This window comes from Peromyscus leucopus, chromosome 13 (assembly GCF_004664715.2).
Source record: "Peromyscus leucopus breed LL Stock chromosome 13, UCI_PerLeu_2.1, whole genome shotgun sequence".
NCBI classification, from domain to species: domain Eukaryota; kingdom Metazoa; phylum Chordata; class Mammalia; order Rodentia; family Cricetidae; genus Peromyscus; species Peromyscus leucopus.
In genome coordinates this window covers 20,711,939-20,735,737 of record NC_051074.1, presented here as the reverse complement: position 1 = coordinate 20,735,737, position 23,799 = coordinate 20,711,939, and the positions used below count along the sequence as shown (strand labels likewise).

General features: G+C 39.2%; 1 non-coding gene across 1 annotated transcript; it reads right to left on the bottom strand.

The window, feature by feature from the left end:
* Positions 1-14,982: 14,982 nt before the first annotated feature.
* Trnae-cuc lies at positions 14,983-15,054 on the bottom strand. Its single transcript has one exon. It is a non-coding gene; the product is annotated as a tRNA-Glu (tRNA).
* Between the last annotated feature and the right edge of the window lie 8,745 nt (positions 15,055-23,799).

The following is a 23,799-nucleotide window of genomic DNA, read 5'->3' as shown; positions in this document are numbered from 1 at the left end:
TCATATGTACTAAATGAAATAATGTATGTAAAATTCTTAGAGCAATGTCAAAACCACATTAAATATCTCTCACTATTGTCCTCAACAACAAACATCTCATTTTGGTCTATTGTTCAAGCGAATTTGAGAGACCTGTTATTTGCATCTTCTGGATCACAGAGCACAGGGCACCAAAGAGAATCAATGTGGTGTCTTGAGTTGCTGTGGCTGTCAGTGTTACAGTCGGTGCTGTGACAGACACCTCCTCTCCCGTACCTTTGCAGCACACAGTGCCAGGAGCCCTGTTTGTGAAAGGACTAGCTATTAATCACTCCTGCTATGCAGGAGTGGCAGCTGTCTAGACTGCAAGCTAAACCCATTCTACATTTCCTAAGTCATCACACTCTACAGCATCTTCCTTCCTTCAGGGTTGTCTCCCTGACACTCTTTGAAAAGAATCTTGTCCATTGGATTTTGTGGATGTGTCCTTTTTAAACTTTCTCTAGCATTTTCCATCACATGCCTGTTTCTGAACATGCTCAATGTTGAAGTTCCAGGGGTTGTTACAGCACACCAAATTTATTCCTTTAACAGACCCAAAAAATGACCTTTATTTATGCCTATATATGTCGATATGTGATATGGCTTTCTGTTTTTATATGTGTCAATATAGCATTTTTTAAAAGAAGGAAGAACAAAAGAAAAATAGAAAGGGGAAAAAAAAAACCTCTCAATATCCTATATGCTAAATGCCAATTCCAGGAATTGACTTCCTGGAGGCGAACTTGAAAGTAGCTGTCTTTGCTCACCCTCTTCAACTCCCTCAACTGAGAAATGATCTCATCACATTGCTCATCAGGTCATGGTTCTGAGAGCAGGTCCTTAAAATGATTACGTTTCTGATGATTCTATTTGGGCCTCAACACTGCATTGCGCACCTTCCCATTGTTTATCAGGGATCACAACATCCAAGTGCCTCTTGCTTATCTTCCAGGGGCCTTCAGCACAGCCCTTTGTCTGGATTTCACTGGGCTTAAGTTATTTGTTCTTTAACAAGTGAGAGGCAAAATAAGTTTCATGCCTGGATTCTTAACTTGATAATGTTAATGTGGAATAGATTTTGATCAACTTTTTGTGGAGGAGAAACCTCCAACTCAATAATGGGTTAGGTGTAAAGTGAAACTATATACGAAACTGCATGTCCCAAGAAATCAATCCAATAAAGCCAATAGTGCTTGTGTAAATGACACATGTTGAAATAAAGGACATTTAGAAGTATAGCACTTGACTATTTTACTTATGTGCCATGGATGAAATGGATTTACAGCAGGGCTATTTACTCATTCATTTAAACATTTATTCACTAATGAATATCAAAGGAAAGCTATGCCATCAAAGAATTTCCTTTTTTCCTCTTTATTTTCAAAAGTCTAGTCACAAAATACTCTCTTATGCTATTTATTTTGAATGCACAATCACCAAGTAACTCCAATTTAACAAAACAATATGCTAGGAATTTTTTGTGCTGTTGAAAAGACTAATATGCACTGTTACTGCAGCATTGTTTATAATAAGACATGCAGAAAACAACCTAAATATTCAGCAATAGGAACCAGCTAAATAAATGATGCTCCATTTGAATAATCAACTACTACAAAGCTACCACAATGCTTGTGGGATTTTCATTGGTGGCAAAAATATTTGCTTTATGGTGTTAGTAGAAAGAATAATATGCAAAACCTTGTTCTTAGTTCTATTATAATTCAAATGATTTTCAATTATTCATGAATAAAATGTGCTGTTAATAGTGATCATGTCTGAATTAGGAAATTGAGGATTTTTTTATCTTCTTTAAATATGCCATCCCTTTTCAAATGTTACATAATAAACATATATAACTTTTATGATCATAAGATGAAACCATGGAGCTCTTGCATTTGTTTGTCTTTTAGTAAGCCAATTCTGCATCCCATACTGTGTTGTCTCTAGCATGAAGTCAAAGGAAAAATAAAATAATAGCCTGGGTTTCAGAGCTTACATTTTAATGGGAGACACTAAAGAGATAAATATGGTTAAAGTAGCAATATAAAAGAAAATTAAAAATGGAAGTGAAAAACTGCTTATTACATGCTACTGCCACTGAAAGAGTTTAGAAGTTTGGATCTTGTGGAAGATCAGAGGCAGGGAAACAGAGAAGGTTTGCCTAGATAACAAAGAAGGCCTGTTTTTACTTTGTGATTTAGTAATCTTCCTAGAAGAGAATTTACATCATATACAATATAGAAAATGTTAAGTTATAAATACAAATGTGTTTAGAACAAAAATGACATAAAATCAGAAATTAAGAGTTTCCAAACTATGGGAAGACATAGACAGGGTTAACAACTATCAAGTGGAGTTCCAAATCTACAGACAACTTTGATAACTTCATAGCTCCTTTACTCATCTCTAACAAGGGGATCTTGGTTACTCTTCTATTGCTGTAACAAGACATCAAGACCGAAGCAACTTATAGATAGAGTTTATTGAGCCTCACCGTTTCAGAGGGTGAGCCTGTGACATCACAACAGGAAGCATGGCAGTTGACAAGGCACTAGAGCAGTAGATGAGACTTTATATCCTGAGATAATAACCACAAGGCAGAGAGAAAGAGCTCACCAAAAAACCTCAGATCCCATGCCCGGTGACACACCTCTTCCAACAAGGCCATACCTTGTAGTCCTTTACAAAAAAGTTCCACCAGCTGGGAACCAGGCATTCAAATATATAGGTCTACAGGGCTCATTCTCCTTTAAAACTCTCAAATTTCACTCTCTGGCCCCAAATAGACTTGTAGCCATATCATAGTGAAAAATGCACTTATTACAACTTCAGGAGTCTCCATAGTCTTTCAAAAATCTCAATGCAGTTTTAAAGTCCAAAGTCAGAGAGACTCAAGGCATCTCTGAATTTGAACTCCTCATGACATCGAAGAGCAAATTATATACTTCCAACATACAATGGCCCAGGAATATACATTATTATCCAAAAATAGAGGAATGAGGTTATCATCAGAAAATATTGCACCAAAGCAAGACTGAAACCCAGCAGGAAAAACAAACAAACAACAACACCAAATTCTCTAGCTTCCTCCATGTTTGAAGCCAAAGGGGTTAGATGACTCTTTCCTTCCTGCTTTCCTGACTGTAAAACACACTCTCTCGGCTGGTTCTACTGTCTGTCTGCAGCTCTCCCAGACAGGCATCTCACATCTGTGTCAGCTGTTTCATCCTGGCTCTCCACTGCAATTCAGCTTCCACCTCACAGCTCCATGCAATGGCTTTCTGGGCATCAAGCAATGAATGCCCCAGTCACAAACCTGCCTCAGTGGTTCTCTTTAACCCTTCCTCCTGCATCCTTCATGAATCCAAAGCCAGAACCATGGGACTGATGTAGCCAAGTTCATCTTGCCTGCTCAGAGTGCAACCCGACCCCCTCCTTGGATTACATTTGCATCAGTTTTCCCTGGTTGTTTTTCTTTAGGAACGGATAATTTCTTAGGCCTCTTTTGGTTCACAAATTTCAGGAATAGCCGGGAGGGGTCTTGCCCTGAGGTCACCACACCCTTTATAACCTTATTTCTTATTCATTTCAGCATTGACTATGGTTCCAACATTTAATTTTCTGGCATTCTTTTTCTGCTCAAGTTGAACATTTTGTATTTCTTGTTGCCCTGATTGCTCCCTTTCATTGTATATCTGCATAAGAGTGATTACTAATAATTGCATGATGGAGTCAACATAAGACTATATTGAAATCTCCTGTACCAATGAAATTAGTCCAAAACTCTTCAGTGTAGCCTCAGGTGAATTATTTGTATAAGGAAAATACACACACACACACACACACACACACACACACACACACACACAGAGAGAGAGAGAGAGAGAGAGAGAAACACACACACACACACACACACACACACACACACACACACACCAAAACAACAACAAAAAAACCTTTGTTTTTCAAAAATAGCAAGAATGGTCCCTACCCCAGTTGCTATTATTGTTCCCCTCTGAAACGTATTGAGCCAGACCTCCATAGTCCGTATTTCTCTCAGTGCTACTGTTAGAATTCCTAGCCACTCCTCCAGCTACATGATCACACATGTGCTGTCCAGTAGCCAAGCAAGAGGCTTAGTCATCCCAGGGCCTTATGTCCTACATAATCCGTGCATTGTGTGATCACATAGTTTGCATGTAGCATGATCACACAATCTACGGGCATGTGTGGCATAGCTACATAAGCCCGTATGTGCATGTACAGGAGGAACCTATAAAAAGTGGGTTCCATGAATCCCTCCTTTCTTTTCCTGCACAATCTTTCCATAGGCCTATGCACCCCCTTCTGTTCCCTTCCCTTAATAAACTCCTATAGAGGGTTTTGTTGTACCTCAAGGCTTTTCTCACACAGTAAACAGCACCGCTTAATGAATGACATTGTGCTGCTTAATAATTAACAACTACTGTCTTCTGTGCTCCAACTAGGATGGCCCATTAAGCTCAGCTTACAGTGTTCATCTGCTCTCCTAGTCCAAAGTCTTCCAGATTCCTTCAAACAACAACAAAAAAACAGAACAAAAATACTCAGCATGGTCTTGTATCACAGGCCACAGGAATATGAAATACAAGTCCAGCTGTATATAATAAAGCTGTACCTTGATGGGTCAAGAAATCTTTCAAGAGGGAAGCCATTTATCAGGGAATATTTGGTGTTATTCAGCTTTTACTAATCAGCTGTTTCTTGCTATGAATTTCTTGTGCTCATAATTTCCCCCAAGAACAGTGTGTATGCACATATACACTCAAACTACTTGGATAAGGTCAAGTAGATGAGGCTTTCTGCTTCCCACTGCCTGCTCCCATTTTAGCATTTGAATTGGGTATCTGCCTTTTGCAAATATCTCCTTTAGCTACATCCAAAGATAGGGCCAGCTCCAAACAAAGCATCCAAGGACAAGTGATGAACAGAATAGCTGGCCTGACCACCCGCTAGATGCCTGAAGCCCCTGAATTAAAGTAAAAACATCCTTTTGGAGACACAGCCTGACTCCTAAGCCAAGCCCCTGACTCCTAGGTGCATAGATTTGCTTCTTATGCAAATCAAGCTCAGATCTCCCCTCCTCTTACAGCCCTAGAGCAACTTATTAGAACAAAAGGTTTTCTTTATAGCAGGTGCCTTAAGCTGTGATGCAAATTGACTGGTGGTCAGTATTCCTCTCCAGCCCTCTCAGAAAACTGGCAACAGAGAAAAACAGAGGCAAATTTTATTTTTAGTGACTTATAGATTTCTTTGACTATCGCCTGTTAGTTTGTAGGTTGAGCACATTCATGATAGACTCATAATGTCTTCACCTAGCCACATATGAGGATATATTTCTAGCACATAAATACCTTTTCTGATTTATTCCAGCCCTTATCTAACTCCACCTTTATTCACTCCCCCTTTGGGTTGCAAATGAAGTTAACCAGGAAACCTCTGGTGGAGACCTTGCAATTCTTGTGTTGTGTTGTAAACATGAGAGTTGTTGCTGTTTTTAGGGAAATATAGACTGCTTCCCTAGGGAAAGCAGGCAGAATTATGGTGGCTGATGAATAAACCAGATGCATGAAAGAGCTCTGTATGTATTTAGATTCATTTCCCACCATTAGTAGTGTGAGACCAAAATGAGCCATCTTAGAAATAAGACCAAAATGCTTTCACCCCAAAACTAAGGCCTAAGATTTCTCCTTCTAGGAATAGGCCAATAGTTACTGAAATAAGTCAGTCCAGATTCCAGAAACCAGGAAGTGTTAAAGTACAGAGTCACAAGGTAGTCACGAGGTAATGCCTGCCAGACTATAGAATGTTCCAACCCTGGGTTCCAGGGTAACTGACCATAAAAATGTCCCCATGTGAGGGCAGCCAATGAGCAATGGTGGTGGGCAACCACCCCTTAGAAGTAAGATTAAGCCATGATTTCTAGAAAGCCCCTAGAAGCGATCCAATCAGAATTGTACCCGTACTAGCACCCCTAAATGATGGAACCTTGTGATTTTTCCCTTTAAAAGCTGAGCTTGCAGATAGGTGGGCACTTCCTCCAGCCTCCACTGCGTTGGATGTATTGGACAAAGTCCCTGCCTAGGCTTGTATATGCGGAATTAAACCTTGCTTTTTCATTCCAGCATGCTCATCTTTGGTGGTCCCTCTGGGGGTTACGATCTGGGCACAACAAGTAGTGTCTCTTCTGGGTCCCTGGGAAGGAAATTCAACAGACTGGACCTCAAAATTTCCAATAGTTATGCCTCTAATAGCAATAATCCACTCCATGGTACCAAACTTCCGCCTTAGTTACTTTTCTGTTGCTGTAATGAGACAGCATGAACAAGGCAATTTATAGAAGAAGGGTTTATTGGGACTTACAGTTTCAAAGAATGAGTCCATGGCCATCACATTGGGAAAAAATGACAGCAGGCAGGCAGGCATGGCACTGAAGCAGTAGGTGAGTGCTCACATCTTGAAATAATAACCATGAGACAGACAGAGAGAGAGACAGAGACAGAGAGAGACATAGACACAGAGACAGAGAGAACACTAGCTTACTTGAAATGGTTGTGTGTTTGAAACCTCAAAGTCCACCCCCAGCATCACACCTCCTCCATAAGGCCACACCTCCTATTCATTCCTAAGCAGTTCCACCTACTTGGGACCAAGTATTTCAATTTATGAGTCTATGGGAGTCATTCTCCATTAAAACCACCATATGTGAACAAAAAGCAAGCAGTTTGCTGCCAAGTTCTTCTCTGGCAAGTCCACATCTTTCTGCAGCATAAGAAGAAAATGACTTCTGCAGCCATTCTTTCCAGATCTTAGAGCATCAGCTAAGCAGGGGGCTAATTAACTAAGAACAGTGAATGCAAAACAGTCTGCAAAATGCAGTTGCTGGACTTGTGGTCAGAACTTGTAAGCAGAAATGGGCATAAGAACAAATGCTGTGTACCTTGTTCTCTCTCCCAGACACTTGTTAAAATTATGATAAGGCTTTGAGGGCTTTGGTGAAGAATATTGGGTGAAAACAACAAAAAGATTATGTTGGGACACAAAGTTTGCTGAAAAACTCCATCTTACGGTGGCATGTATCTGTTGAGTCATTTTACTAGGAGAGAGCACCAAAAAGAACATGGACAATCTCAAAGAATTAAAGGTAAAAAGAAGAGGAGTTAAGCTCTATGTGGTCATCGCTGAAGTCTGCAAGCCCAGTTCGCCACAGTTTTAGAGATGATATAAAAACTGCAGAGTTACCTTAACCTCTTATGTGATCTTCCCATCTCAAAAGATCCAGATTAAAAGTGTGGCTTCCCACTTTAAATTACATAATTAAGAAAAAACCCCTCACAGGTATGTCCAGCTGCTTGGGTTTAGTTAATTCTAAATGTAATCTAGTTGATAACCAAAAATATCCATTATGCCTACTTTCTTCAACAGACAGGTCATGAGGACAAAAAAATAAACAGAGAAAAAGATCAGAATTAATTGACATTAATGGATATTAATGGATTAATGGATATTAATAGATTAATGAATATAATGGATATTAATTTGGATTAATGGATATTAATTTGGATTAATAGATTAATTAATTAATGGACTAATGGCATTGATGATATTAAACAGGTATCTCCATGATAGTCTGTCAAACACCAGAGAATACACATTCTACTCAGCAACACAAGAACATCCTGGGGCATAAAATACATTTTTACAAGCTCAAAAATATTAAAATAACTTCTTGTATCATCTTACCTGACCACAATGAGATAAAACTTAAAACTGATGCCAATATCACTCAAACACCAAAACTATGTAAAGATATAACCATAACAAAGAAAACTGCAGGCCAATATCCCAGATGAACAGAAACTCTAAAATACTCAGTACAATACCTGCAAACAGAATACAAACCTACAGAAAGTAGATTCTATACCATGACTAGCAACTGGATGCAGAGTCCATAGAAAGAGAAAGAATCTTTGTCAGCTGTATAGCTGGCAAAGGATTAATATTCAGAATATACAAACAACTATAAAAACTCAAAGAAAACAAATGACCCATTAGAAAAATTAGCCTGGAATCTCAATAAAGTGTTTTCAAAGGAAGAAAAAATGGCTAAGAAATATCTAAAAAACATGTTAATTCTCTTCAACAATGATCATCTCAATGGATGGATAGAAAACCTTTAACAAAATCCAACATGCCTTGATGATAAAAATCCTAGAGAATTTATGGCTAATGGGAACAAACCTTAACATAAATAAAATCTTTATACAAGAAACCCACAGTCAACATCATTCTAAATGGAGAAAAAAACATGAAGTGACTCCACTAAAGCCGGGAATGAGACAGGGATGGTCATTGGCATCAACACTTTTCAATATTGGGTTTGAAGCTCCAGCAGGAGCAATAAGGCAAGAGAAGGAAATTAAAGAAATACAAATAGGAAAAGAAGTCAAACCATCCCTATTTACAGATGATATGATACTATACATTGAAGACCCCAAGAATTCTACCAGAAAACTTAGAGAAATGATTAAGGCAAACAAAACAAAACAAAACAAAACAAAACAAAACAAAAAACAACAAAACAAAAACCAGCAATGTGGTAAGATATAGAATCAACTTGTATAAATCAATAGCTTTTGTATTCACCACCAACAAACACACAGAGATGGAGGTTGTAGACACACTCCTATTCACAGTAGCCTCAAAGAAAGCATAGCGCTTTTTTTGAGTTGTTGGACAGGGCTTTCCAAGAGATGCCCCAAACATGCAGCCTATTGCTGTTGCCTTTTGTTATCCCCAGAGGTGGAGGGTAAGTTCCTATTGCTGAAGACACCATGGACTTCAGACACAGGGCCCAGAGATCCCTGAGCTGGAACAGACATTAATGCCCTCCCCGTGAGGACTAACTTTCATGGTTCCAGAAGGCACTCCCACACATAAGGCTCAGCGAGCATTGAAGAAGAGGTGGAAAGATTTTAAGACGCAGCAGATCAGGGAGTGTGCTGTGAGGGTGTGTCTCCTAGTAATGCCAGAAGCTATAGCCATAAAGTCTCACGGACATGACTGCCCAAGCATTAGCTGGACAGGAGGACACCAATGAACAAGACACAGGGAAAAGCCTCAGTTCTACACAAAGAACTACAGTCAACTGAGTAAAGCTGGGAGGGAGAGGGGTGGTCCTTCCCAAGGAAGAGCACACCAATTGTTGGTCCAATGCCCAACAGTCAGCCTCAAAACATATAAACAAGTAATATTATGTGGACTCAAAAGGTTATATTAAGAATATACGTGTATATACAAGTACATATATGCATAAAATTACAATTCATGAAAAAAGAGGCCATGAATTTCAAGGATAGTAAGGGAGGGTTATATGGGGAAATTTGTAGGGAGGAAAAGGAAGGTATTTCAATTGGAAATACCTTCTATTTGAGGGTAGAAATACTGTAATTAGTCAGGTGGTGATGGTGCACACCTTTAATCCCAGCATGAGGGAGTCAGAGGCAGGCGGATCTCTGTGAGTTCGAGGCCAGCCTGGTCTACAGAGGGAATTCCAGGACAACCAGAGCTACTCAGAGAAACCCTATCTAGAAAAAAAACAGGAAGAAAGAAAGAAAGAAAGAAGGAAGGAAGGAAGGAAGGAAGGAAGGAAGGAAGGAAGGAAGGAAGGAAGGAAGGAAGGAAAGAAAGAAAGAAAGAAAGAAAGAAAGAAAGAAAGAAAGAAAGAAAGAAAGAAAGAAAGAAAGAAAGAAAAAAGAAATACTGTAATTAAAATTAAAATACAATCTCAAAAACTAAGAACTGACAAAAAAATTAAAGATAAAAAGTACATCATCCCCAGCAAGTCTTCATCTATGAACATGTATTGAGCAATGTAATTATATAAGGTAGAGAAAGTAATGGAGGAGTTTTAACAATTCACCCTTTTCTCTCTCCTCATATCCTCACTTAGAACCTTTTAAATCAGGAGATGTGCTCCTTTTCCCTACCCTATTAGCCATCAAGTTTTGACCACAGACCATGCTGATAAATCTTGTTTGGTGAATAAATCTAATCATCTTCATGTCACTGTTACTGGATCACAGTATCCATTGAGAGTTGAAAAGATGAAAGTTTCTTAGCATGGAGTTCTATTGTGTTACACATTAGTCTCTAATGTAGATGAAAAGGAGAAGGAGGAGAAGGAGGAAGGGAGGAGAGTATGATAAAAGGAAAAAGAAGCGAGATATGAAACTTACCAAAAGGCTGAACGATATCTAACCTAAGCACTAGTTTAACTACAAAATAGGGCAAAATGGAATCAGAAATGGTCCTAGCAAAACTCGTTTCAAAATTTGTGTTTGATATGCTTTGAAAGCAAGCCTGAGACTAGAGAGAAACATCAAAGGTATGTCCCTAAAGAATTTTTTGAAGACGTTTTGAAGTATGACAATGAAGGCAAATATGAATTACTATGCAGAAAGTCATGAAAACAGTATGCATTACACTGTTTTCTAAGTTGATTGCTTTATATGTGTTCATATTATTGTCATTAGTACATTGTTGCCATATGATTTTTATCAATTCAGCTCAGCTACCAATAGACAGAATTACAATAGGCACTTCCCCTACTTTTGAAGACATCCTTTCAAGTTAAATTTCCATGGAACAGCTTTCAACATGAATTTTGTCCCCTGTGGAAAAATCTTGCAGAATGTGTAGCCTATAAAACAGGGAAGATTGTTTTCATAAAGGAAGTGGAACACTGCATATTTATGTACAACACTTCCTGTAGATCGAGAAGCAAAGCCACAAAACAAAAGCTACTAGAAACACCTAGTCATTCTGTGGAATACCATGGTTAGTAACTTTTGATGTGAAACCAGTTAAAGTTATAATTCAAATTTCTTCATGTGGTTCTGATACTTTTATTTTAATAGAAATGTAAAGACCTGAAAGAATTTCCATCCATTCACAACATATTTTTCTTTCTAAAATTACATTTCTCTTACAATATCCCTGGAAAAGAACTTTGTGAATCCAATAAACCCCAGACTACTTTACCAGTGACCTTATTTCTGGTTGTCACCAGCATCCTGTGGGAAAAGCTGAAATCTGTAATCTTTCAATGATCCATGAAGATTAAATCTATGAGAGGGGATTTAAGGCATTTTCTAAATAGGGAGCAGACATCTTGATCTAGGGCCCTATAAAATGCTCTTCATTTTAGATCATGGTCTCAGAATGGCTCCCACTTGAGTTAAATAAGCAAGCAGCAGGTTAGTGGTTAAATGTGTTGGGAGGAGCTTGTATCTCCCTTTGTCTGCCCACCCCATGTTTGGGCTTTGTACCGTCTACAGTCTATATTCAGTTTCTGTTTTTCTCTGGTGGGGATGACAAATCTGCAGAAGATTCTGTTTTGCTTCCTCTCCTATATGTCACAGCTCATTTCTTCCTTAGTCAGGACACTGGCAATCTTTTGTATTTTTCTCTTGGTCTACAAAGAGTGACCTGGCAAAGAACTGGAATCTTTGGCTCTGTATCTTGAAAGCAGGTTCCCTGGAGTTCAGAGAGTGGTCTCTCAGAATCAAGCATCATTCCTAAAGTCAAGTGTTCCAAGGTGTTGTCATTGAAATATCTAGGGGTTGCTTGAAAATCTAGATTTCAGCCAGATACCGTGAAGACATCACTAATTTCTCTAGGGAAAGAGAAAAAGAGATCGGAGGATGAACAGTCTTGCTTGAATTGGTGACTTGGAAGTTGGACAGTATTAAATACCTAGTTGCCTCACAGGAGCCCAGATCTAACTGCAGCAAATACAGTTCAGCTGTTCTGTTCAAAGCAGGAATGCAGTGGTGAATGCCCTGCCTAAAACTAGGGTTGAAACTACGTTTCCACTGGAACTGTGTAAAGAAGCAGTTGGTGTAGGAGGCTCCTGAGGAAAAGGATGAGTTTGCTCCTAGTGTATCCTGTCCATCTTGTGTTTGCTCTCCCACCATGCTGTGAGGCAGCATGAAGACCCTCACCAGAATCTGGCGGTATCACACTCCCATCCTCAAGAGCCAAGTGTATTTGTTTCTACTGATTTGGATTTATCCACTCTGTGAGGACAGCAGAAAGCTAGGGGCAATCTTTCTTAGCTGAGGCTGCTGTGAGAAATATATCCAGATTAGTTGGCTTGTCAATAAGAGCTATTTATTCCTTACAGACCTGGCAACTGGGTATCAGCATGGCCAGGTTCTAGTGAGAGCCTTCTTCCAATGTGTCTCACTCATGAGCACTCCCTTCCTGAGGCCTACGTACTTCCCAAATGCCCATCTCCAAATGCCCTCACACTCAGGATTAGACTTTGGAGAAGTCAACTCATAATAAGAGATATTCTATTAACTCTCATGAAGTTGCTTTTGATGCTTTAAAAATTTCTGAAGAGTAAATCTGAATTCTTTGGAAGTTAACATTTTGCCTATTTCTTCAACATAGATGAATGGATGATGAGGGGGAGAGAGAAAGAAATTCTAACACATGTTTACTATGTGACAGTTAATTATTAAATTATTTAGTGCTGTGCAACACAATTTAGAATAGGTGTTATTGTTACCTCCACTTAGCATACAGGGAAACTGAGATGCAGAAATCACTTGTTCAAGATTGTGCAGCTAGGAAATTGTAGACCCAGAATTCAAACTGAAGATATTTGGCAAAATAGTCTGAGCACTCTAACAACTAGATTTTTAAAAAATGGTGTGTGTATGTGTATGTGCACATGTGTAGTGTGTGAATATATGTGGGTGGTACATACAACCATGCATGTATATGCAGAGGCCAGAAGCTGACCTCTCATTCTCCACCTTATATTTTGAGATGGGGTCCCTCATTGACCTGGTGCTCACCAATCAGCTAGGCTGGCTGACCAGTGAGCTGGAGTGCCGACATTACAGACATTCACATCCACATCCAGCTTTTTATGTGAGTGCTGGGGTCCAAGCCTAGGCCCTCTGGCTTGTACTCAGAGCCTTCTCCTCAGCCTCAATCAGACTTTCAACAAGGTTAAAGCTCTATTTTTAAGGCTTCCTGAACCAGAACACACACGTACACACACAAGCTGTGACTTCGTAATGGTTGAACGCAACAGAAATAAGTTTCTCCAGCTAGCAAAGACGTTGGGTTGCCAGCAGTCGGTCAGGGACTCCAGTGGATGGAGCCTTTATCTCAGCATGCACTTCCACAAGAACTGCCACCATGTGGCAAGGTGACAAGTGACAAGAGTGGGAAACACTTACATTGCCTTGGCCAGTCTAACTTGTGTTTCACCATCCAATCTCGAAAGAGTGAAAACAACAATATAAATGAAATATACAATAAATAAATACAATAAATAAAACAATATACATGAAAATAAAGTTTAAAATACTATCATGAAAGACCATAAAAGAAGAAGACAAATAAGTACAATCTTAGGTTGCCTAAAGGAGAGAGGTTAACAGAAGTTGGATAAGTAGCACTGATTAACTAGCTGACGTTGAACTCACAGAGATCTACCTGCCTCTGCCTCCTGAGTGCTGGGATTAAAGGAATGCATCACCTAGACATTCTGTTAGTTTTATTACCATAGTTTTACTTTATGTTTTAATTTTTATTCTATGTGCATGAGCGTTTGGCCTCCATGCATGTCACTGTACTGTGCACATGTCTGGCATCTATGGGAGCCAGAAGGTGTTGGGTCCCATGGAACTGGAGTGACTCACTGTCAGGGACAAGGACAGAATCTCTAGTTAGTGGAAAAATACCCCCCCCCATAAGACAGGGAACTAGAACATCTTATGGTCAGGTTGCCTAGCGACAGGACATTGAGTAGAGCCCTTGACCTTTTCACCCTGTAAACATCCTCCATGAACATCCTGTTAGCTTGCCCCACCCTATGCAGATAACAGCTTCCTGCTCCCCCTACCCTGCAGGGACTATATAAACCCTCCTGGAGAAAAATAAAGTTGCACCTTGATCAGAATCTTGTCTTGGTGTATTCCTTTTGTGTCTCCTGTCCCTGTTATTCTGTCCTTAGGGTGGTCGAGAACCAGTTGAAGCCCTGCTGGCTGGGGCAACTCACAGTTGTAAAATCAATGTGGGTGCAGTGAACTGAATCTGGGTCTTTTGCAAGAGCTTTGAGTGCTCTTACTCATGGAACTAGCTCCCTAGTTCCTCTTGTTTTCACTTTAAATATTAATTTTATGCTATAACAGAGCTTGAATGCACAAATTCATATTTTTATTAAAGCTGATGGTTTCTGCTGAATTTACCTAGTAAGTTTTTTCACTTACATTTATTATCATCAGAAATACACACCCCCTCTTTCCTTTCTATTAATTAGTGGTTTTCAATGCCTTTATTTTCTCTTTTTATTTTCATTAATTTGTTTTATTTCACATTAAAAATTTTCATTCATTCAAAAATATTATCTTCCTCTTTGTAATTGATGTGAACTTTTCAACATATTCTACACACATGCTTCTTCAAACTCATAGATATTTACAATATTTTATGTGTTTGGCTTGCCATTTCCTAGTTGTATCTTTTGATAAGCAAAAATGCTTGATTCTAATAAACAAGTTCCATTTCACTAGTTTCCTTTTTTCATTATGATTTTTGAATTCTATTTAAGAAATATCTCTATGCTTAGCAATATTAATATACTATTTTAGAAGGTCAGATTTTTCCTTCTACTTTTAGATCCATAGTTCATCTGTAATTGATATTTATTTTTTTTAAAGATTTATTTATTTATTTTGTATACAGCATGTATGATTACAGGCCAGAAGAGGGCACCAGATCTCATTACAGATGGTTGTGAGCCACCATGTGGTTGCAGGGAATTGAACTCAGGACCTCTGGAAGAACAGTCAGTGCTCTTAACCTCTGAGCCATCTCTCCCGCCCCAAGAAGAAAGGCTTCCCTGACCAGGAATCGAACCCGGGCCGCAGCGGTGAGAGCGCCGAATCCTAACCACTAGACCACCAGGGAGCGTCTGATATTTATTTATTAGTAACATTTTTTTTATTTGTCTTGGTATCATTTACACAAAACACCTATTAGCAACTACATTGTAGGTTACTGTTTCCTGAAATCAGGCTGCCTCCGGTGTCTGAGTCTGTTGTTAGACTCTGTATTCACTCCTCTGGCTAAGGCATCTGTTTTTGAGCCATGTACTGATTAAAACAATAATCCCATGTTTAATTTGCAATTTTATGGGGTCAAAAATTGGGGCTGAGCTCTAGTAGAAGCTGTCCAAGCAATGAATGAATTATCAGTTAGTTGTTAGCCAGCAAAAATGTCCTTTGCCTAGCTAATCCTGGCTGGACTAAATGATACAGGGGCTAGTACTTACTACTCAAGTAAACTAGTCTTGGTCTTGTTAGTTGTATCAGCAAGAACCCAGCATGTTGAGTAGAGATGAACAAGAACACTTCCAGCCTGTACTTGGAATTGGCACAGTGTCATGTGTCAATCTCTCATCACGAATCTTACTCAAAGTCAAAGTGGAAAAAGAGATTTCAATCCTCCTGTGAAATACAGCTGTTTTTTGAAGCCACAACACTCTACTCTGGATATAATTATTCACTTCTTTCTGATATTAAAAATATAACCAATTTTATCTTAATATACCTTAAAGTTTTATTCAGTCATAATACATTATGCAAAGCCCCAAATATCATGACTTGCATTGTGAGGATTACATTAACTGAGAATTCATAAAACTCTATCAGTATTTATAAGTGTTTTTATTTCTATCTTAATTTGTTCTGACTTTATTTGTATGCTACTGTGTAACTTGATAGAATCCAATGTATTTGACAACATATGACTACTTTTGGTGACATTTTTAATATTAGTGTATATGAGTAATATAAAGTAATGTGTTTCATCATGACACTTACACATTTATGATATATACATATGTCAACCTTATTTACCTCCTCCTTTTTACCCTCTCTACTCCTTCTAGTTCCCCTTCCAAACAAGTACTTTAATATTTGGAATATATATTAGGAATATATATTAATTATATATTATACATTTCTATATAAATATATATTCCTATACTTTATATATTTATATTCCCAAAACTAACAAAATACATTCCTAAAATACATATATTATTATATCTTAGGAATTGACATGCATTAGGAATATATATGTAATATATATTCTTAATTTATGTTTCATACACAAGATAAAGTATGTGGTATTTATCTTTCTAAGTCTGCTTTAGTTCACTCAATGTGACTTTCAGTTACACCATTTACCTGAAATTGAAGCCAGCCTGTTTGTGCCAGCAGGGTAATAAACTATACATGGAGCAGGAACTGATTCTTAGTTGCCAAAAGTTTCCTAACATTGACACATCCTAAGAAAATAAGCAAAGATCTTGGAGCAGTCAGGCATAGAAGGAAATTCTTGGTACTAAGTTAAAAAGGGAAAAAGAAGCTTTCAAAATTTGACGTGGATCTGAATTTGGGGAGAGTGGTGCTGTTTATAGGGGCATTTGTGAGAATTCTAAAACTCTTTTTTGGACAAAAATAACTGTTTCAGAAGAGTATATCTAGCATGATAGATGCGGGGAAAGCTGTTTAGCTGAGGTGGTGATGAGTGGTGTTGGTTGTAGACTCACAGTGGATCTTTTTCAATTCCAAGGATTGCTCTCCATAGTGTTAGATCAATGAAAACTCACTTCTTTCCCAGCCACTCAGTACCTTGGTTGTATTTCTTCCCAAAACAATATGCTCTCTGATAATGAGGATAGGATTCTGTTGGAAAAAGAGGGCAAAAATATAAGGACTAACTTGTCCCTAAAAATTATTTTCCAGAAATGGGCACTGGGCCAGTAGCTTTGGTTAAGTTTTCTGGGTTTCAACCTTGAGTTTATGTTCCTGCAAAGCCTAAGTTTAGGAGGTTCTTGCTGAAACCCATCACACTAATATTGTAAGGGTGCTGTGGGATGTCTTTCTGTATGCTGTGAATATGTGTCGCTCTGATTGGTTGATTAAATAAAGCTGCATTGGCCTATGGCAAGGCAGGGTGGGGTCAGGTGGGAAAATCCAAGAGAAATAGTGGAAGGAGACAGGAGAGTAAGGGGAGACACCAAAGCGCCGTCCAAGGAACAACAGGTAATGAGACACAGGTAAAGCCATGGAACACGTGGCAACACATAGATTAATAGAAATGGGTTCATTTAAGATGTGAGAGCTAGCTAGCAAGAAGCCTTCAATAGGCCATACAGTTGGTAATTAATATAAGCCTCTGAGTGATTATTTTATAAGAGGCTATGGGACCTCAGGGCCAGGTGAGACATACGATCCAGCCACACAGGGCAAATGTCGTTCCTGTAGGACACCTTTCACTCTGCAATGTATGTATTAATCTGATTAGTGTGAGGCTTTTGGATCCAGGAATGCGAGGTGCTCAGCTACTGGGAACAAGACAACACACAGCTACATGAAGAGTCATGGCAACTAAACAAATGATTGATTAAAAGGAAATTAGGCTTGTAAAAAAGAAACAAAAAAACTTTAGGCTACTCAACAAAAACCCAAACAATGTGCTGAATAAAAAGCAGCTCATACCAAGGTTGGAAAATGCACAGGGACAAACAGCCAAACGAATGGAAACACATGAACTATGAACCAATGGCTGAGGAGCCCCCAACTGGATCAGGCCCTCTGGATAAGTGAGACAGTTGATTAGCTTGATATGTTTGGGAGGCATCCAGGCACTGTGACCAGGACCTGTCCTCAGTGCATGTGCTGGCTATTTGGAACCTGGGGCTTATACAGGGACACTTGGCTCAGCCTGGGAGGAGGGGACTGGACCTGCCTGGACTGAATCTACCAAGTTGAATTCAATCCTCAGGGGAGTCTTTGCCATGGAGGAGATGGGAATGGGGGTGTGCTGGGGGGAAGGCACAGGGTGGGGGGAACAAGGGAATCCGTGGCTGATATGTAAAATTAAATTAAATTATAAAATAAAATTAAAAAAGAATTATGTCACAAGGAGAAAAAAAGCAGCTCATAAAGAAAAATACATGCCATGTTATACAACTTTAATAATAAAATATATATTTGTCTATATACCATTTACAATATACAGACAAAGAAATCTGTCTATGCCAACCTGAGCACACTATTTACATTTGAACATTCTACATGTTTATATATTTCATAATTCACATTTTACAACAATTTAGTCCAGTGTTCAGATAATGTGTCACTTGGATCATCTCAGTTGCACTAAAATTGTTGTAAAAGGTCATCTGGTGAGGTGACCTTTTGCAACCCTGAAGCACCAGAGCCATCTTGGGCTCTTGCCCTTATGGTTTCTTCATTAATATTTAATGAATTGCTGCCACTGAGTTTGAAGGCATCAAACAATGACTTGATGAGTTGCTGAATTTCAGAACTACTCCTTTCTGCCCGGATTCATTCACCAATAACTCTAGATCTTCACAGAGACAAAATTGAGAACACTCATTGAAATCAGAATGACTCACTCGCCACCAATGTGGTAATTTTTTTCTTGGCTAATTTAATTAATAATAAGGTTTTAGGCTCAATAGTTTCATACCTTTAAACCTTGGTCAAAGCATTACTCTAGTAGCGATAAGAAAGGAGCCTTTGTATCTCACAGAGCCCTAGACTACATCATCACATTAAATATTTGTTTGCATGTGCTGCTTTCGATAGCAGTAGTAGTTGATCACAGGAACGAATTACTTTGTGTCTATTGCATTCCTCCTTCATAAACAAAGACTTTTGTGGTCTCATACAACAATATACAGATCGGATGCTGATAAATTCAATGGTCCAACTCTTCGATGGACAACATTAACAAAGCCACTGCTTCAAAGTCCATATTTAAAATGGCATATATATGCATATTATTGCATCCATACATTATATATGTATATATAATAATTTCAAGATGCAGATACTCAACATTCTTCCAAGTGGAAATTTGACTCCCCTAAGACATAATGTCAGAACAAGGACTTCACGTTGAGCAGTGTTGGAAAGAGAGCATTTAGAAATGATCCATCTTAGGAGCTAGAGGGATGGTTCAGTGCATGTGAGTGTGTTCTGTGCTTGAGGATCTAAGCTTCAGTCCCTGCACCCATGTAAAAAGCCCCGTGGGGGCACACAGACCTGTAATCCCGGCACTAAGGGGAAGGAGACAACAGTATTTCTGGGTTTTACTGGTTGATAGTCTTGCTTCAGATACAGTTAGACACTGTTTCAAGGGAATAAAGCAAGAAGTAATATGGCAGGACAACCTATGTCCTCCTCTGGCCTCCACACATGCTCCTGAACATACATGTATGCATACAACACACAAACAGATTAGCGAGGGACAGCTCTCTGCCTCTCATGATCGTGACTCCACTTGAAGGCCTACTGAATTGGGTGATTAACAGAACATCTAACAGACTTGTGAATGTCTACAAGGTGTGCCATCCTGTGTAGTCAACAATCACCAATTCATCTAATCTATGTAAGCCACACCTAGACCAATTCTTCACTCACATAATGTGAATATTCAAATCCATGGTTTCTTTGCTACCAGAAAGTTTTCTCCTCATAATTTTTTCAAGGCCATCTCTGAGAAGGTTTTTAACTCGGCTGCAATTCACTCTTGCATAGCGCGACATATTAAACTCTCTTGGTTGTTGCAAAAAAAATCTCTACAGAAATCACAAATGGATTTTGAGACAGATGACATAGAAATATGATAGAAATGTCTGAGTTAGTAAAGCATGCACAACTCAGACATTTCTATCATACATGAGTGTACACCTGCTGCGTATGTCTAACAGTATGACCAGGAAGTTCTAGCACCTCAATAGTGATAGGTATCTTTTACTGAATACTTAATTTTTCTCTAGACATCAGTGTCTGCTCAGCACAGTAACACACCACATGCTTCTTTTTTAGACAGTAAGTAATCCTCAACCCCCCCAAATATGACTGTGCTAAGAATCACAGCAGCCCCACACCGTGACTTTTCCATGGGGACTATCCAGGCTTTTTGCATAGCTCAAGGCAGAGCTCTGCATACTGTATTTGTTGGACATGGTCCTCAGAAGGAGAGACTCTATGGAGATTCTCCTTCATATGGTGCACAGTAGAACGTTTTCTAGAAGAGCAGAGTGATGATGATATGGGACAGGGCAGAGGAAAAACTTAAGTAAGACTGGTCTCAACTAGAGTTCAGCTTTCATGTGACCCATGGGGAATCTCAGGAGCATAGAGTGTGTCTCATAGTTGGTCCTTCATGGGCAGTGTAGCTAGAGCCCCATGGGTGTCATGATGCTGGTTGAGGTCTACCGCCATAGGTGGTCTAGCTTCTCAGTGAAAGCAGGGATGACTTTGCATTTGTTTGAGGGCAGTTGTCTGAAGAAAGGGAAGCTGTAGGTTGTTACTAGCTGGCACTGTCAGCAGTTGGATGGCAAAGCTGTTGAGGAGAATACCTTAAATTACAAAAAATTACAAAATGATTCTTTTTGCTATGGGTTGTACTCAGCACCCATGAAAGAGTTAAGCAGTGATCCTACGTTAGTGTGTATCTGTTGCAAAATCCAAATAGGCTCACCAAACACATTCCTCTCTTTTATAATTGGAAGTGAGGATCATGGTGTGAATGCTGTTCACTATTTTAACCAGAAAATCCCAGCACATCCCACATTACTGAGTCTGTAAAAATAGTACCGAGACACAGTAGATACAAGAATATTCAAGGGGATTATCTCACATTCTCCATCACACATATGTGCAAGATTATCGATTTTCAGACACAGTCAATATTATTACATCATCAACAAAAAGAGCTGGCATTAACTTTTTCAGAATGTCAAGACTCTCAAAGACCCTGTAGCCAGCATTGTGAGAAAGAACAGAGGACAGAACCTACTAAATGTCACTGTCAGCTTCCTCATATGAATGTGATATAGTTTTGACCTTCTTTGTTGCAGAAATTTTAAAATAGCAAAGTCAGTGGTCTTTAATGGCATCCCAAATACCAGGAATCAGACACATTCCAGGAAATACAGCATTCACTGTAGGAATGTGGTTAACACTGAGTTAGCATCCTGTCAATCTACCATCATCCTCCAAGATCCACCTGCTATCTCCATTCTTGGATGAATGAGATCTATTTGGGGCTAATGCTGTGTTTGTCTAAACCAGTCACCAAGCATTTATTTCCTTCAAGAAGGCACCTCTAAAACAGGATTCATTTCTTTCCTCTCAGAATTTATCAGTATCACAGATATTTTGCTGCCTTTCTGAAGCTCAGCCATGGTTCTCTGAAGTTAGATAGGTCAAGGCCTTTTCCTCTAATACCCACCAAAGTTATTCTTGCCATTTCTGTAAATCCCCACTAGATAGGAAATCTTGGGGTTAATGTAAATGGTATATTAAATTTTGTATCTCACAAAAATGTAAGCTCTATCCCTTAGTACCTCTCAATAGAACCTTATTTGGAAAAAGGGTTTTTGCAGATCAAAGCATAATAATGATTCCTAATCTCATATGACAGACCCTCCCTTATAAAATGGATATATTTGGAAGCAAAAGGAGACAGACACACAGAGAAAACAGTACATTAAGAAGAAGGTAGACCTTGGGTAATAAACCTGTGTTCCAAGAAACACAAAAATTTACACTCTCTGTCTCTGTCTCTGTCTCTGTCTCTGTCTCTCTCTCTCTCTCTGAAAGAGAAACACGGGCTATTATCTGTTTCTCAGAACCCATCACGGCCCATCGATACCTGCTGATTAAACTGCCTAGTGTGTGCTTCTAGCAGGCTACTATAGCACATAAGGGAAATCTAGGGTGTGCTAAAAATGCTCACTGTTTTGATAAGTATGATGATCCAATGAGTTGCAACCCAATGAGTGCATTTTCTGAACACAAATGGTTTTTAAAGTTGGTATTAACAAGGGAATTAAAGGATTTGTTAATATTTCGAAATGATGACTACTGCCAGTCACCTTTTGTTCTTCATGACAATAAGCTTCTTCAAGTAATTAGTATTCTTATTGCTAAATGGAAATTAACTGTGACCACCGAGAGAATATAGAATGGCTGTGACATAATGGGGGCCGGGAAAAGTGAGTGTAAAGACACGGACTCACTAGAACACTATTACCCTTTCTGTGTAAGACCTTGCAGGAACTGTGGTCTCACTGCAACGTGGTAATTAGGAGTTAAAGACAGAGGTGGGAGCGGCCTGGACTACGATGGAAAGTGCTGTAGCTGGGGCTGATGAGGTGGCTCAGTGAGCAATAGCTCTTGCTCTGCCAGTGCGAGAACCTTAGCGCTGGGAAGAAGAGAGGGGACAGGTGGCGCCCAAGAACTTGCATGACACCAAGCTCAGCAAAAATGGCTGACTCCTGCTTTGATGAGAAACTTTGCTTCAGAGCAATAAGGGGAAGAGACACTTGACACCCTGCCCTGGCTTGGGGTTGTTTACCACCACCACCCCCACACTCACATACACACTCATACACACACACACACACACACACACACACACACACACACATTAACATACTTACATACACTCTTTCATACTCAGACACACACATACTCTCTCTGTCTCTCACACACACACACACACAAACACACACACACACACACACACACACACACACACACACACACACACACACACCATAATGAAATTCTAAGGCTAGTGGACAGTAAAAGGAGAAGGGTGTTTGGTGGTAGAACACGTACTCAGCATGCATTAGGCTCTACCTCAATCCCTAGCCCTTCAAGGGAAAAGCACGTGATGTCAGCAAATAAACAGTGTCTATGATGGATAATAAGGGCAGCTTTTGGTTGTGGCCTGAGAATACCAGCAGGAGGGACCCTGGCATGACTCACTAAGGACTCACTGTGTCTACAACACATACACTTCAAACACAGGCATTCTGTGCAGCTGTCCTTGAATTTAGAAAATCTATCTGAGCCAGGTTGTTAGCCATGAAATTATGGAAGCACATAAGAGAGTCTAATGGAGGGGAACATCTGATAAGAGACACCTTAAACGAAGGGATTTTAATAAGTAGATAGCTTCAGAGACTGTGAGATCTGTTTTGTGATAGAAAAATAGACCCACCTTCCTTAGTTTAAGCTAAAAACAGGGGGGTGACACTGTCTGATCCTGACCCTGGACATGACCAACCTGGTTTTTCTTCCACTCAAGTACCCTAGTCACTATGACATTCATTTAAAATGTTGGCACTCTTGCATTTCTTTTTAAAATGCTGGAGGTGTTTAGCTAAATTCTAGAAGATACTATGTAAGGATGAAGAAGGGCATATATCTAAGGGAACAAATGGATAATAACTATGATAGTGACAAGATTGCTTTTTATGACTGAGTGGAAGGATGCACACGCAGAGCCTCCTGGCAGAGGGGGAAAGCTCATCTACAAAGGGAAGTTCCTGCATCATCAAGGGAACTTGGATGTCTTCAGTTTCAAAACCGAAGTGCTGCTTAAGAAAAGTCTATTTCTTTGAGAAGATAGTTATATTATCTCAGCCAATGTTTTACCTGATATATCTAGGAAATGTTTGTAAGAATATATCCACAAAAGTATATTTCATAAAAACATTAGATTCACCTTGAGAAGTCTGTAGAGAAATATGAAACAACATAACCTAGGATGCTGTTTCCAAAGGAACAGCTTTGATAACTAACAGGCAATATT